The sequence below is a fragment of the Ambystoma mexicanum genome, chromosome 6q (assembly GCF_040938575.1).
Source record: "Ambystoma mexicanum isolate Mex_15411 chromosome 6q, UKY_AmexF1_1, whole genome shotgun sequence".
NCBI lineage: Eukaryota > Metazoa > Chordata > Amphibia > Caudata > Ambystomatidae > Ambystoma > Ambystoma mexicanum.
Genome location: NC_090937.1, coordinates 26,320,442 through 26,334,234, shown reverse-complemented (window position 1 = coordinate 26,334,234; position 13,793 = coordinate 26,320,442).

Sequence of the window (13,793 nt, the reverse complement as noted above, 5' to 3'; positions counted from 1 at the left end):
ATCCCCTGAAAACTCAGAATTACCTTTCGATTCAACTGAACCAGACCGTCCAGTATACAATTGGCCGTGCACGTCAATGTGTTAATGTGTAACATTCCTAACAAATCTTTCAAATCTTTACGTCAGTTAATCAATCAGTATGTGAAAGGTAAAGACAAAATTAAAATGAAAGTGCTGCAAAATATGGCTATCTGTCCAATGCGCAAATACACAGCACTACAAGGACATTCATTAGCCTGCATTTCAGGACCTATTTGCACCTTCCATGCTATCAAACGGATATCAATACATCATTCAAATGTAAGAAATCTAGTGTATAAAATGTACTATGCTAAAAGTCCAGCTTTAGAATTAGCCAATATAAATAACACTCTTCTGCATGGTACACCCAAATACCTACAAGAATAAATGGACCATATCCAGAGAAAATATTTTGGAAGTGAAAGCCACTTACACAATGCAGTAGTTTTAGAACAGACTAGCAACAATTCTGCACATAGCAACCTTCTGTTACACATATACAAAAAAGAAATAGAACAATTTAAAAGTGCATCGGCTGAAGTACCAAACCATGTGTGTGTGTTGCCTCAGAATGTTTTACAAAAGGAACACAATAAATATAGACGTAACATACAAAATAGAAGACGATGAAGATTCCAAATGGTTTGAATTAGCTCTTTACCTTTTAGCAGAAAACAAATACCAAATAAGTGAACCCCTAATATGTTGCACTTACTGCATTACAAAACTGGACAACAACCAAACTCCTTCACGTGCTATCACAAATAATTTGGAATTGTTCCCACTACCAAATCCCCTGCAGCAACTCAATTTGTATGAGAGCATCATAATTCAAACAGTTCACCCATTTCAGGCAATAATAAGCCTTCAACCAAAAACAGCTAAATTACCTCCCTCTGAATTGGTGAAAGGCATTTGTGGCAAAGTAGTTTATTTGCCATTAGATCTGACAGAAAATGTACACACTCTAGGAGTGCAACATCCAATAGAGCATTCTTTAATTGTCTTGGTAAATAGTGTACCAACAAAAGACAAAATAATTTGGCAACAACTGGTGGACTTACATAAAGTTAGAGAAGCCTTGCAATATCTGAAAGACAATAATGAATACTACAAAGAAATAAATATTGAAGGAAGCTTAAGGGAAACAACTGAAATAATTCAAGAGTCATCAGAAACTGGTCAGTTTGAACTTCAGGATCCTGCTGCAGTATCCACTCTTTTGGACTATTACACAATTCATCCATTGCATTCCAATTAAAGCATAGATGATGCACTAGAAACTTACCAAATGCGACAAACCAAAGGGTCACCAATGAGCATATGGGAAAAAAGTATAGAAGCACATGCTTTTCCACTGCTATTTCCTACTGGGAAAGGCGGAAGATATGATGATAGACCCACTTAGATTTCGGCATCAGAATACCGCTCATTACGAAGGTATTCGCAAGATCCCAGATTTAGATAAAATGTGGAATACATATTCCACCTACTCTTTGAAAGTGAACTAGCAACCCTATGTTACGGAGTTGCACACATTTTGAAATCCGGAACCCACTTTCAAAATATGTTAGCTATGCAATTAATACAAAATGTACAAGAAAAAGATGAGGTTTTACAATCAAGTATAACAAATCTGTTTGCAAACATGCGTGGTACAAAAGAATACTGGTTCCGACGGCACGGAGACGTACGTTGTATGATCATAAACCTTGGACCACCAACTTGGTTTGTTACACTAAGTTGTGCAGATTATGCATGGGAAGCTTTACATCAATTCCTACGCATATCAAACAACAACAAAGCCAACATAGATATATTAACACCTGGAGAACTTTGCTCTCTAGATCCAGTTAATGTGTTAAGATATTTCCATCATCGTTTCATTGCTATGCTACACTTTATTTGTAATAAAACTGTTCCTCCCCTGCAACACTTCTTTTGGAGAAAAGAATACCAAGCGAGAGGAGCACCACATATTCACATGCTTTTATGGATCAAAGGTGCACCTAAATTTGGTCACGACAGTGATGCCACTGTTTTGCAGTTCATTTAAAAATGTCACTTGTGAAATCCCTTCACAACGGACACATAGTGACCTGCATGGACAGATTTTACAATTTCAAAGACACAAATGTGGCAAATATTGTCATCGCAAATACAAAAGCAAAGGGAAATACTACACCAAATGATGCTTTAGTTTCCCTAGAGCACTTCATGTCTTCAGTTCGACATAGTGTTAAAGGTAAATCGCCTAATAACACGTATAACATAAAAAGAACAGAAGAATCAAAATATATCAATGATTACAATGAAATCATTGCCCTCTTATCGAATGCAAACATAGATGTGCAGTACATTGCAGACAATTCCACTGCAGTTGCACAATATGTTATAGCCTACTTAACAAAAGCAGAAAAGACAGCTTCAAGACCTCTGGAATGACCTATCATCAGACAAAACACTATCTCAGAAATTGTACAGCCTAGGCATAAAAATGCTCTCTCATAGAGAATGTGGCGCCTATGAAGCGGCAGATCGTTTAACCGGTACTGCTTTGTATGAAAAATCAGACAACATAGTATGGCTAAGTCTTGGTCCTGCTAAATCTAGAAAAAGAGTTCTGAAATCATATGAGGACATAAAAACAATTGCCAGTAATTACCGCAGCAGCCAAGACATTTTAAAAAACAATTTACTTGACACACACTATCCGAACAGGAGTAGCACTTTGGAAAGCATGTGTCTATACCACATAGCTCAAAACTGTGCATACAGAAATAATATAAAACCTGTTGAAAGCAAAGCTAGATATAGAGTGACAGATTGTGAAGGGAGCTTAGTGAAACTTACCAAACAAAGCTTAATTAATCATGTCAAATTGTCATTAAAAACTCCTCAACAGAAAGAACTATATTACATGTCTCTGCTACAACTTTTTAAACCATGGAGAAAAGAGGAAGATATACTAGATACTAGATAACTATGACTGCTATGAAGATGCTTTCATAGCAAATGAAAGCGCTATCACCGATGTGAATTTAACGCAGTACAAAACAATGTTGCACAATGAACAGCCACTAATAGCAAATGAGGCAGAATTAGCTATGACAAAAGTGGAAAACACCATTTACCACTATGAAGAAGATATAGAGGACTTAACTGTACTACAAGCAAAACTTAACAAAGATCACCGCACCATTTTTGAAGAAGTAACAAAACAAATTGCACATGGTGTACAACATGAAAATAAAGAATGTACCTGCCAAAATTACAAACCTATACTGCTGTACGTCAGTGGTGATGCTGGGTCAGGAAAAACATTCTTAATCAAAATCATCAGCAAGTTCCTTCAACAATTGACAAACAACAAACTGTCAGCTGTTGTAACTGCCCCCAGAGGTTTTGTTGCCTACAACATAAGTGGCGTCACTTTACACCGATTACTACTCCTTCCAGTAGAACACCAAAACAAATTAGGCTATTACAAACTTTCTGCAGAAGCTGCAATGGAACTATGCAGAGTATTAAAACAAATGAAAATGCTACTAATAGATGAAGTGAGCATGGCCTCCAACCTAATGTTGGCTTTGATTCACCTCAGTGTGCAAGAAGTACTTAAAACAAATTAGGAAGAACTCTTTGCAGGGAAACACATTACCGTTTTCGGAGATCTTCTACAATTGACACCAGTGAAAGGTGAACCTATTTTTAAAACCTTAGGACACACACTCTGCCGTAAAACTGTTGGCAGCATAGCAAATGTCAACCTTTGGCAACATTTCCAATACATAGAATTAACAGAAAACATGCGGCAATCTGCAGATCTCACTTACGCCAACATTTTAAAAAGTATTAGAGTTGGTGTACTATCTCAAGAAGCTCAAGCAATATTGAAAAACTGGCACATTCATGCACTTTATGGTGATAAAGCATGTGCTACTGATGTTATGGAACAATTAGCGCACAAAAATGTCAATTGTATGGCCTTAATGCCAACTCTTGCAAGCTGTTTCAAATTCAATGAAACAATGTTAAAAAAAGAAATGCAACCAATAATGGAAATTTGCGCCACAGACAAACTAGACGTACATGGTATGACACTACCCATGTGAGAACAAGCCACAACAAGACTAAATACCTTAGAAAATTCAATCTCCAACCCAGCTGGGTTGGAATTTTTTTTTTATTTATCCTTAAATTGTAGAGTAATGCTTAAAGGTAACTTTGCCGTGGAGCAAGGGCTAGTTAATGGGGCACTGGGCACAGTTGTTGGCTTTCAAATATACCCACGTGACAACAACATTCAGTTTGTCAATATTTGCTTTGACAAACTTTCAGAAGTGAAAAGGATAGGGCGGTCAACTGCTCGATTCCTTCTCTTCAAAGACATGTATGTATGTAGAGAACAATTTTCTCTAACTCTTGCATATGCAGTCACCATTCATAAATCCCAAGGTCTTACCCTAGACAAAGCATTGATAGATATAGGAAACACAGTCTTTAAAGAAGGCATGAGCTACGTAGCACTATCACGCTTACGTACACTTGACGGTCTATTTCTAATCAACTTTGATGCAAGTAAACTGAACACTGATATTCCTTGCATTTTGGAATCCAATAGACTGCATTCACTGTACACCCCCATCTGAAACTATATCCTGTTCCATAAAAAGTAAATCGTGGTAAAAGAAAACTAATTCAAACAGAAATGCAACAGAATCTGACAGCAAATCCTTCAAATAAAACAAAAGAAGCTAAAACTTCATCAATTACCAAGAGCAAAGAAGAACCTATTAGGGAAAGTAAATCAGGTACTTCTTCAAAAAAGGACCAGAAACTCTGAAAAAAACCACTCAGAGACAGAACTAGCTGGTCCATTCAAATTTTCAAAAGAAACTGGTGTAAATTGCTATGCAAATGTAGCAATGAATATTCTATTTCAATTGCCACCAATTGTTATCAATATTTACTTACACAGTACAGACCAGTTGTGTTTGCAAATGTTAGTACTTCATAGAAACGCAACAAACAATCCTGACAACACGTACAGTGTTCACGGAATAAGACAAGAATTGGACTACTGTGCTGAAATGGTGAGATTCACTATAAACTCACAAGAAGATCCACAAGAATTTCTAATGTACTTACTACAAGTACTGGAAAACAAAAACATACTTATAAATGAAATATTCCAGATTTCATACATGTGGAAGCATACATACAATCTCTGTAACAATGTGATACAGGAACAAATCCCAAATGAGCGATTTGTGTATGTATCCATGCCTAATTGTGAATCCATACCATTTCAGCAACTTGTACAGAATGCGAACCATGGCAGATTATGTGCTATGTGCAATTCAGATAATCGCTCCACCTTACTGATACAAACACATAGTAACTACATAATACTTATGCTTCTACGTTACAATGCATATGGTACCAAAAACAACTGCAAGCTGACTGGATTCACACATGGTCAAGTGTCACTTGGAAAGAAAACCTTTACAACAGTAGGTATAATCTACCACACAGGAGCTACAACAAATGCAGTTCACTACACTGCATACATTAAAAAGAAATGTGGATGGTTCGAATGCAATGATAGCACCATTACTCTAAAGCAGAGATTGCCAGCTAATCTTACAAATGCGTATTTAATCTTCTTAAAGCCAAAATTTAATAACTAATGTGTACTTCAACATTAACAAAAATTCAAGTAAAAGACTACAAACAGTTAGAATATGCCAACAGGTATCTAACTGCCCAAGAGTGTATAACAACCACACAGATTAATCCGACAAGGATTTTTTTCCCCCCAGACCCAAGGACTTGAAAAACAAACACAGAAACTGAGCAAAATGCACAGTACACTGGTTTGTAAACTAAATATGAGGGTAAAAAAAAAGCTAAAATATCTATTGTACAATGTAATAAGTCTTCATAAAATATAAACACTAACATGCTCTTTTCTTTTATCACAGAAATTAAAAAAGGATATTTCCGCCAAGTACTAAAGTCATGTAAGACTACGCCCATGCACCCAAGACTATATGCCATGGCCACAACCACCGCAGCATGTCACACCCATGACGGCGTATAAATCAATAGCACACCCATAGAAAAAAAAAATAATTAACTATGGCATGTACTCAATTTCAATGTTCGCTAACACCACTCGTGTCCTTAGTACAGTTTCAAGTTGCCTGCGCAAAGCACGGACTGAAGTATTATCCTTATGAGACCCCTCCTTTTCTGTACTTACAAACATCCCGAACAAGGCGGGCATAGGGAATACATCATTAACACATACCGCCTGGACAAATACAGTATTTCACCCATCTCTTACTCTCTGAACCTCCCCAAGCACTCTGACACACCAAAACAGTTTCCGAAATAGCATTTTGCTGCTGGTCGCCGCCGCGCTGTCTGCGAATCCAAGATGTCGGGCGCATCCAAACAATCTGACGCAGAACACGTCTCACTGCAGCCAATCGGCGGTGACGTCGCTTGTCCGCGGTCATGACGCCAGCCCGTTAGCCAATCGGTATCTTGTCCGCGGAGCTAACAGGGAAGTGTGACCGTCGAGCGTACATAGATATCACTAATTTATTTAGACCTACTTTTTGGTTGTTTTAAAGAAAACTACTGCACGGATTGTCACCAAATTTACCAAAGCCATCTTTAAGGACCAAGCCCCTGCCGCAAATTTGGTGAAAATCCGTCCAGCGGTTTTGCCTGTAGGCGTGCGCACATTTTTTCCCCCATTCAGTCTATGGAAAAAAAGATGTTTTGGGACTCCCCCTATAACTTTCCCCCCCCTGGACCAAACATCACCAAACTTCGCAAATAAGTTCAGAGTGGCCCATATACTTTGTTTGCATAGTTTGGTAAGGATTCGTCCAGGAGGAGCAGAGTTATAGGCCACCTTCTTCCTATGGAAACAGCAACTTAACCATAACTACACAGCCACTACCGTGGCTGTGTAATATATATATATATATATATATATATATATATATATATATATATATATATATATATATATATATATATATATATATATATATATACATATGTATATATTAATATTCCCCTAACCACGACTGATAAGTGCGCTTACTTTCATTTCAGGACATGAGAGCTATGATTCTTCACCTGTTTTGCAAAAAACGACATAGTTGAGAATATAAAACTTCATAATCAGATATCTAATTTAATAAGCCATTAGCAACCCAACTTTCAGATTTATAATATTTGGGGCCGCTAGAAGCACCTTTTAGGTTGCCAGAGGGTTATCACAAATCAAATTCAGATACAATCATCACCATTGTCTTGACAACAGCTTTAAAATGAGATCAGTCACAACCCTGTAAGTATCACAGTCTAAATCTTATTTATTAAAAATGACATTTGTAATGTGTGTCAATGGTCATATATTTATACATAGGTTTGCTAAGTTTTATTTTTCCATTTCCTTGAAACCATGTGGTCCAGAGCATCTCCAGTCGCTGGGCTGAATGTTGACTTAGCCTGCAATATACTGATCAGTCACTCTTGTGAAGTCAAAAGCTGAGCTAATGTATATGGCAGAGATGGTATCTCTATACCCAGAAGGTAACATTTGTGTCACGCAAGAGCTAAATCTTTCAGCTCAGCTTCAAATAAATGGGCTTTCAGAGGTACACCAGAGCCAAGTCGATCTGGCAATGGGGGAAAGTAATGAGAATTCTGCCGAACAACTTGCATGTCTGTCTTGGGTCTATCAGGGATTTACATGTGGCATCTGAAAAGAAAATAGCCTTTTCAATTATTACATTTGTTTTTCTTGTGCAGCATTTTATTATTTTAATGACCTGCATTTTGCTATCACTGTTTAATGCACTTCTGAATCAGTGTATTTCATTTGCTTTGTATAACATTTTGTTTTATTAATGTGGCAAACTGAAACTGAAGGGCTACTTATTTGGTCATTCACAATGGGCATTTTCCATGTGTTAATGTTCCTTTTTTTCACTGGCAGAAAACCACACACTCTGCTTTCTCTGTGTTAAGGTTTTAGGGCTGTGATTTTTCCAGTGTACCTTTTCCATCAGACCAATGCATTTTGCAGCAAGGCCCTGAATGGCCTTTAAGTTATATCCTCTGGGCTGTCATTAAACCCCGCATATGGACTCATAAGTTTTCCAAATGCACCTCAATACAGCAACTGCGGTTTGTGTGTTTATGCAGTTTGCATGTCTAATAATGTGTGTATGCAAAGATTGGTTATGTGTTTTATAGTTCATTGATGGAGGTGGTTTTTTAATCTGCATCACTTCTGAATATTTCTAAAAACATGAGTACACTGGAGAAATTGTATTTTACAGTGGAGGGGAGAGACATGGGCAAAATGACTGTTTGATGTACCTCATGTACCTCAATTTGTATCGATGTTTTAAAAACAAAAATAAATGAGAAATGCTGGTAAGCACAGAAGAAAACTTAGGAAACAATGTTTCCCTCATTCATTCATTCACTCCCCATCCGAGGAGCGCGGTGAGTGTGTGGGCCAGAAAGCCCCTTTTTGTTTAATTTTTCCATGTGTTGGTGGGCCCGTGCCCAGGAGCAGGCCCTTGCGTCCCCTTCCCCGCCGCACCCGCTTCCTGGTTTACCCACCCGCCCGCCTCCCGATCCGCCCTCCCTCCCATTGGTCCAGACACATTAGGCATCGAGCCTACCGACTCGAGCGGCGCTCACCGCCTCCATTCACCATCCGAGGAGCGCAGTGAGTGTGTGGGCCAGAAAACCCCTTTTTGTTTAATTTTGTCCATGTGTTGGTGGGCCCGTGCCCAGGAGCAGGCCCTTGCGTCCCCTTCTCGCCGCAGCCGCTTCCTGGTTTACCCGCCCGCCTCCCGATCCGCCCTCCCTCCCTCCCATTGGTCCGGGCACATTAGGCATCGAGCATACCGACTCGAGTGGCGCTCACCGCCTCCATTCCCCATCCGAGGAGCGCAGTGAGTGTGTGGGCCAGAAAGCCCCTTTTTGTTTAATTTTGTCCATGTGTTGGTGGGCCCGTGTCCAGGAGCAGGCCCTTGCGCCCCCTTCCCCGCCGCAGCTGCTTCCTGGTTTACCCGCCCGCCCGCCTCCCGATCCGCCCTCCCTCGCGCTCTCCCTCCCATTGGTCCAGGCACATTAGGCATCGAGCCTACCGACTCGTGTGGCGCTCACCGCCTCAATTCCCCATCCGAGGAGCGCAGTGAGTGTGTGGGCCAGAAAGTCCCTTTTTGTTTAATTTTGTCCATGTGTTGGTGGGCCCGTGCGCAGGAGCAGGCCTTTGCATCCCCTTCCCCGCCGCAGCCGCTTCCTGGTTTACCCACCCGCCCGCCTCCCGATCCGCCCTCCCTCCCTCCCTCCCATTGGTCCAGGCACATTAGGCATCAAGCCTACCGACTCGAGTGGCGCTCACCGCCTCCATTCCCCATCCGAGGAGCGCAGTGAGTGTGTGGGCCAGAAAGCCCCTTTTTGTTTAATTTTGTCCATGTGTTGGTGGGCCCGTGCCCAGGAGCAGGCCCTTGCGTCCCCTTCCCCACCGCAGCCGCTTCCTGGTCTCCCCAGCCCACTTGCAGCCCTTTTGCAGAGGACCTGGTCAGTAGCAAGCCCCCTCCATTGGCGGCTTGAATGTGAAATCTTGGAGGCTCCCCCTGCAGCCCGTCCCACCGCGCACCCTCCTCCTTTTCTCCCTTCCTCCTGCCTCCTGACCCGCCCAGGCCCGCTCTCATTGGGCCACCTACACTTCATCACTGGTCCTCCCAGGGCAGCCCTCTGCCCGGCAGCCCTGCGGCTAAGGGCCCAAGGCCAAGGGCGGCTCCTACATTGGCGGCTCTGAGATGTGTCTGCAGGTGTCAGCAGGGGAAGCCAAGGAAGCCACCAGACACCAACAAAACTATAAGTGCTGGCATGAGTGGGGGGTAGAGCAATTACTCCACCCCAGAAAGCTCCTGCCACTCTAACCTACCTTTCAATGGCCTGCAGTCTAATGTTAACCAGTACCATAGCCCGAGAAACCACACAGACTAGCCTGCCCAAATCTAGGCAGAAATGTGATTGCTAGCATATGCCACACCTAGATGGAATCTCCAATAGCCTCTCTGTAAAAAGTTGAACTTAGAAGTGTGCCCAATAGCCTCTCTGTAAAAGTTGAATTTAGAAGTGTGCCCAATAGCCTCTCTGTGAAAGTTGAATTTAGAAGTGTGCCCAATAGCCTCTTTGTGGAAGTTGAACTTAAAAGTTATACCCAATAGCCTCTGTAAAAGTTGAATTTAGAAGTGTGCCCAATAGCCTCTCTGTGAAAAGTGAATTTAGAAGTGTACCCAATAGCCCCTCTGTGAAAAGTTGAATTTAGAAGTATGCCCAATAGCCTCTCTGTGAAAAGTTGAATTTAGAAGCTGCCCCAATAACCTCTGTGAATTTAGAATTGTGCCTGATAGCCTCCCTGTGAATAGCCTCTCTGTGAATTTAGAAATGTCTGAAAGGGCATGTAATCCCATCATATCTCACCAACACACTTACTCTCTCCTTACATCACCACTCAACTAGAACACAGAGATACTATGACACCATTCGGTATAACTGTTCTCATAGCAACATTCGCCGCTCACTCCACATCACTCTAAAGTAATCACTGCTGGTTACACACCCCCCAGCGAGGCGTTCTCCTCAGGCCTAACGCAGCCACATCCGTTCTGGATAAATCCTGCCAGAACGAACACATACTCCTGACCTCTCAACCACCACACCTACTGCTAGAATGCAGCTATTACACTGATACCGCACGAGCTGTACACATACCCGGTGCTCACACGCACCTTTTTGACTCTCTACTCTCTCTACTGATATGAACTTCGGTTCCCAAGGGCGTTCAACCTAACAGCGCCTTCAGACCATACCAATGGTATATAAGGCGCTATATAAATGCAAAATAACATAACATTACATAACATGTATATTGACCTATTTATGTTTGCATTTCTAATAATGTGTGTGTGCGCAAAGATTGGTTAATGGGTTGTATAGTTTATTGATGGAGGTGTTTTTGTAATTGACATCACTTCGGAATATTTCTAAAACCATGAGTACACTGGAGAAATTGTATTTTATAGGAGAGGGGAGAGACCTGGGCAAAATTACTGTTTGATGTACCTCATGTACCTCAATTTGTATCAATGTTTTTAAAAAAATAAATAAATGAGAAATGCTGGTAAGCACAGAAGAAAACTTAGGTAACAATGTTGACATGTATATTGACCTATTTATGTATTTATTTATTTATATAGCACTGGGAACCCGCAGGCATAGGGCGCCAACACAAACACGAAGGAACATGTGAGAGGATGGGACATAGATGAAAGGTCCAGACCGTTTGACTGCTAACTTCATGGTTCAAAGTTACAAGTTCATTTGAAGAGCAAGGTTTTCAATTGGGTAAGGAAAATGTTAACATTTCTTTCCAGTCAGAGCGAGCTTGGGAGTGAATTACACACTTTTGCTGCCCCTCCAGGGAATACTCTACCAAGTGCACCAGCCTTTTAAAATCTTTTGAACCTTGGTTCAATCAGGAAAGCAAACCATCTTTAATTTAATAATCTCACATGCAAAGTGTTTGAAATGGAGCAAATGAGTAATTAATCATGAAGAAGTGAAAAGAGGAATTTTGTTTTAAATCACATTGTATCTTTTGGGTATGATTAGTTGAACAAAAGGGAAGGGAATCATTGTAAATTATTTGATATGAATGGCTTACACTCTGTCAATACAAAAGAAGTGAATAAAACTTTCATGCATACAAAATCATATGTTTTCTTGAGAAAGCTTGCTGACTTGACCACAAGAAACTCCAATTCAGGGCTGCTTACATTTTCCAATGAGGGAGGCTTATTTCCCATGGGATTTGGTTGGGCCACTTGGAATTAATAAGGTTTGTTTGCCTTTAATCTTAATCATGAAAACCCGTTAGGCTCATAGAAATACAATTTGGCTACACCTCCGAGTTAATGAGATGCCTCCACCCTTGTGAGCTCCTCCCAAGGCAATAATCTTATACATCTTTATAATGCTACCAAGGCTTAACCTACGGTGTGCTGGCTGATAAGAATCAGAATTGCTTCTTGACAACCTGGCCTGGTCTCCCTATGCAAAGCTTCAAAGTGAAATTATTATAGCAAGTGTGTCACCTTTGGACCCTGGCTCCCCATACAGTCCACAAAATGGTCAGCCTAATGGAAATTCAAACAAAGGAAACCCATGTTAGCAGATCCTGGGTAATCATTAGTTGAGGTCAGGCCTGGACATGTATGCTGTCCCTTAATTTGAAAGCACATACTATTTTGCAGCTTTACATTTCAAATGTAATATATGCAAAAGTCATAATTCAAAATTGGATGGCTATCAATAGCCTTTGCCTCAATGATGAAAAGACAGAGATCCTCATTATGGCTCTTGGCCTAAAATGAATGCCCTCCACACCGACTTTGCATCTATTACCATCGATGGGACTCATATACCAGTCCTCACCCAGGTTAAAACCCTAGGTGTCCTCCTAGACGCAACTCTAACAATGACCAAACATGCTAACGCCCCCTCATCGGCCACCTCTTACACATCCAAACTGATTGCTCTAAGTCGACAATTCCTTACGCTGCAAAACTGTACTACGCTTGCTCGCGCCCTCATCCTGTCGAAATTAGACTATTGTAATGTCCTGCTGCTAGGTTCCTCGAATGCCAACCTGGCCAAACTCCAACTGCTGCACAAAAAAGATTTGCGAGCAGCCATTGAATTAAAAAAATCTGACCATATCTCTACTGCTAGCAGGGAAGTCCACTGGTTATCTATTAAAGCTAGAAATATTTACAAAACACTTTGCATCTCCCATAAATGCCTCGCTAAGAAGGCCCCAACATGCATTAACAATGTTGTCAAATTAAATAAGACTATGAGAGTTCTGAGATCGAACAATAACACTCAACTTTTCGTCCCTCGTTTTAAAGGCTTGAGGGCAGGGGGAAGTAGTTTCCTAGTCATGGTACTGAAACTCTGGAACGCCCTCCCCCCACATCTGAGAAATAAGCCATCCCACCAATACTTCAAGAAGTCACGAAATACTTGGCTTTTTAACAGTTTCTAACTTTGTGAGCCCATGCCCATCTTACCCTCATCCTTTAAGACGCAACATACTATCCCACACTTTTCCCCACCCGAATGTCACTACCACCGCTTATACATATGTATTCTAAACAAATTGTACATATCCTTATCTTGCAACTATGATCAGCTATATGTAATTAGTATTTGTTATCAAACATATGTTAAGGGAACTGTTATCTAATATGTGTGAAATGTAATGCTTTTTTTATACTATAACTATTTAACCAAGATGTCTGTAACCTACGCCGTGATACCTCAGGGTTTGAGCGTATAACAAATGCAATGAATAAATAAATAAATACCCAAAGATATTTTTTTATTTACAATTGCAAACATATAACTTTGAAACAAAAGGAAAAATGCGTAATGACCTTGATGATATTATGGATAATATGAGTAAGAATTGAATTACTGATGTGTTTTAATAATCAATAGAATTCTGAATATCTATGTCTTTATGAAAGATTATCTCACATACCCATGCAGCATATCCAGATGTCTGTTTAGGCAGGGATTCCATAAATCCATATTTCAGCAACATTGCTAGAATGAAATATGGAATAAAAATGATTTTGCATTCAAAA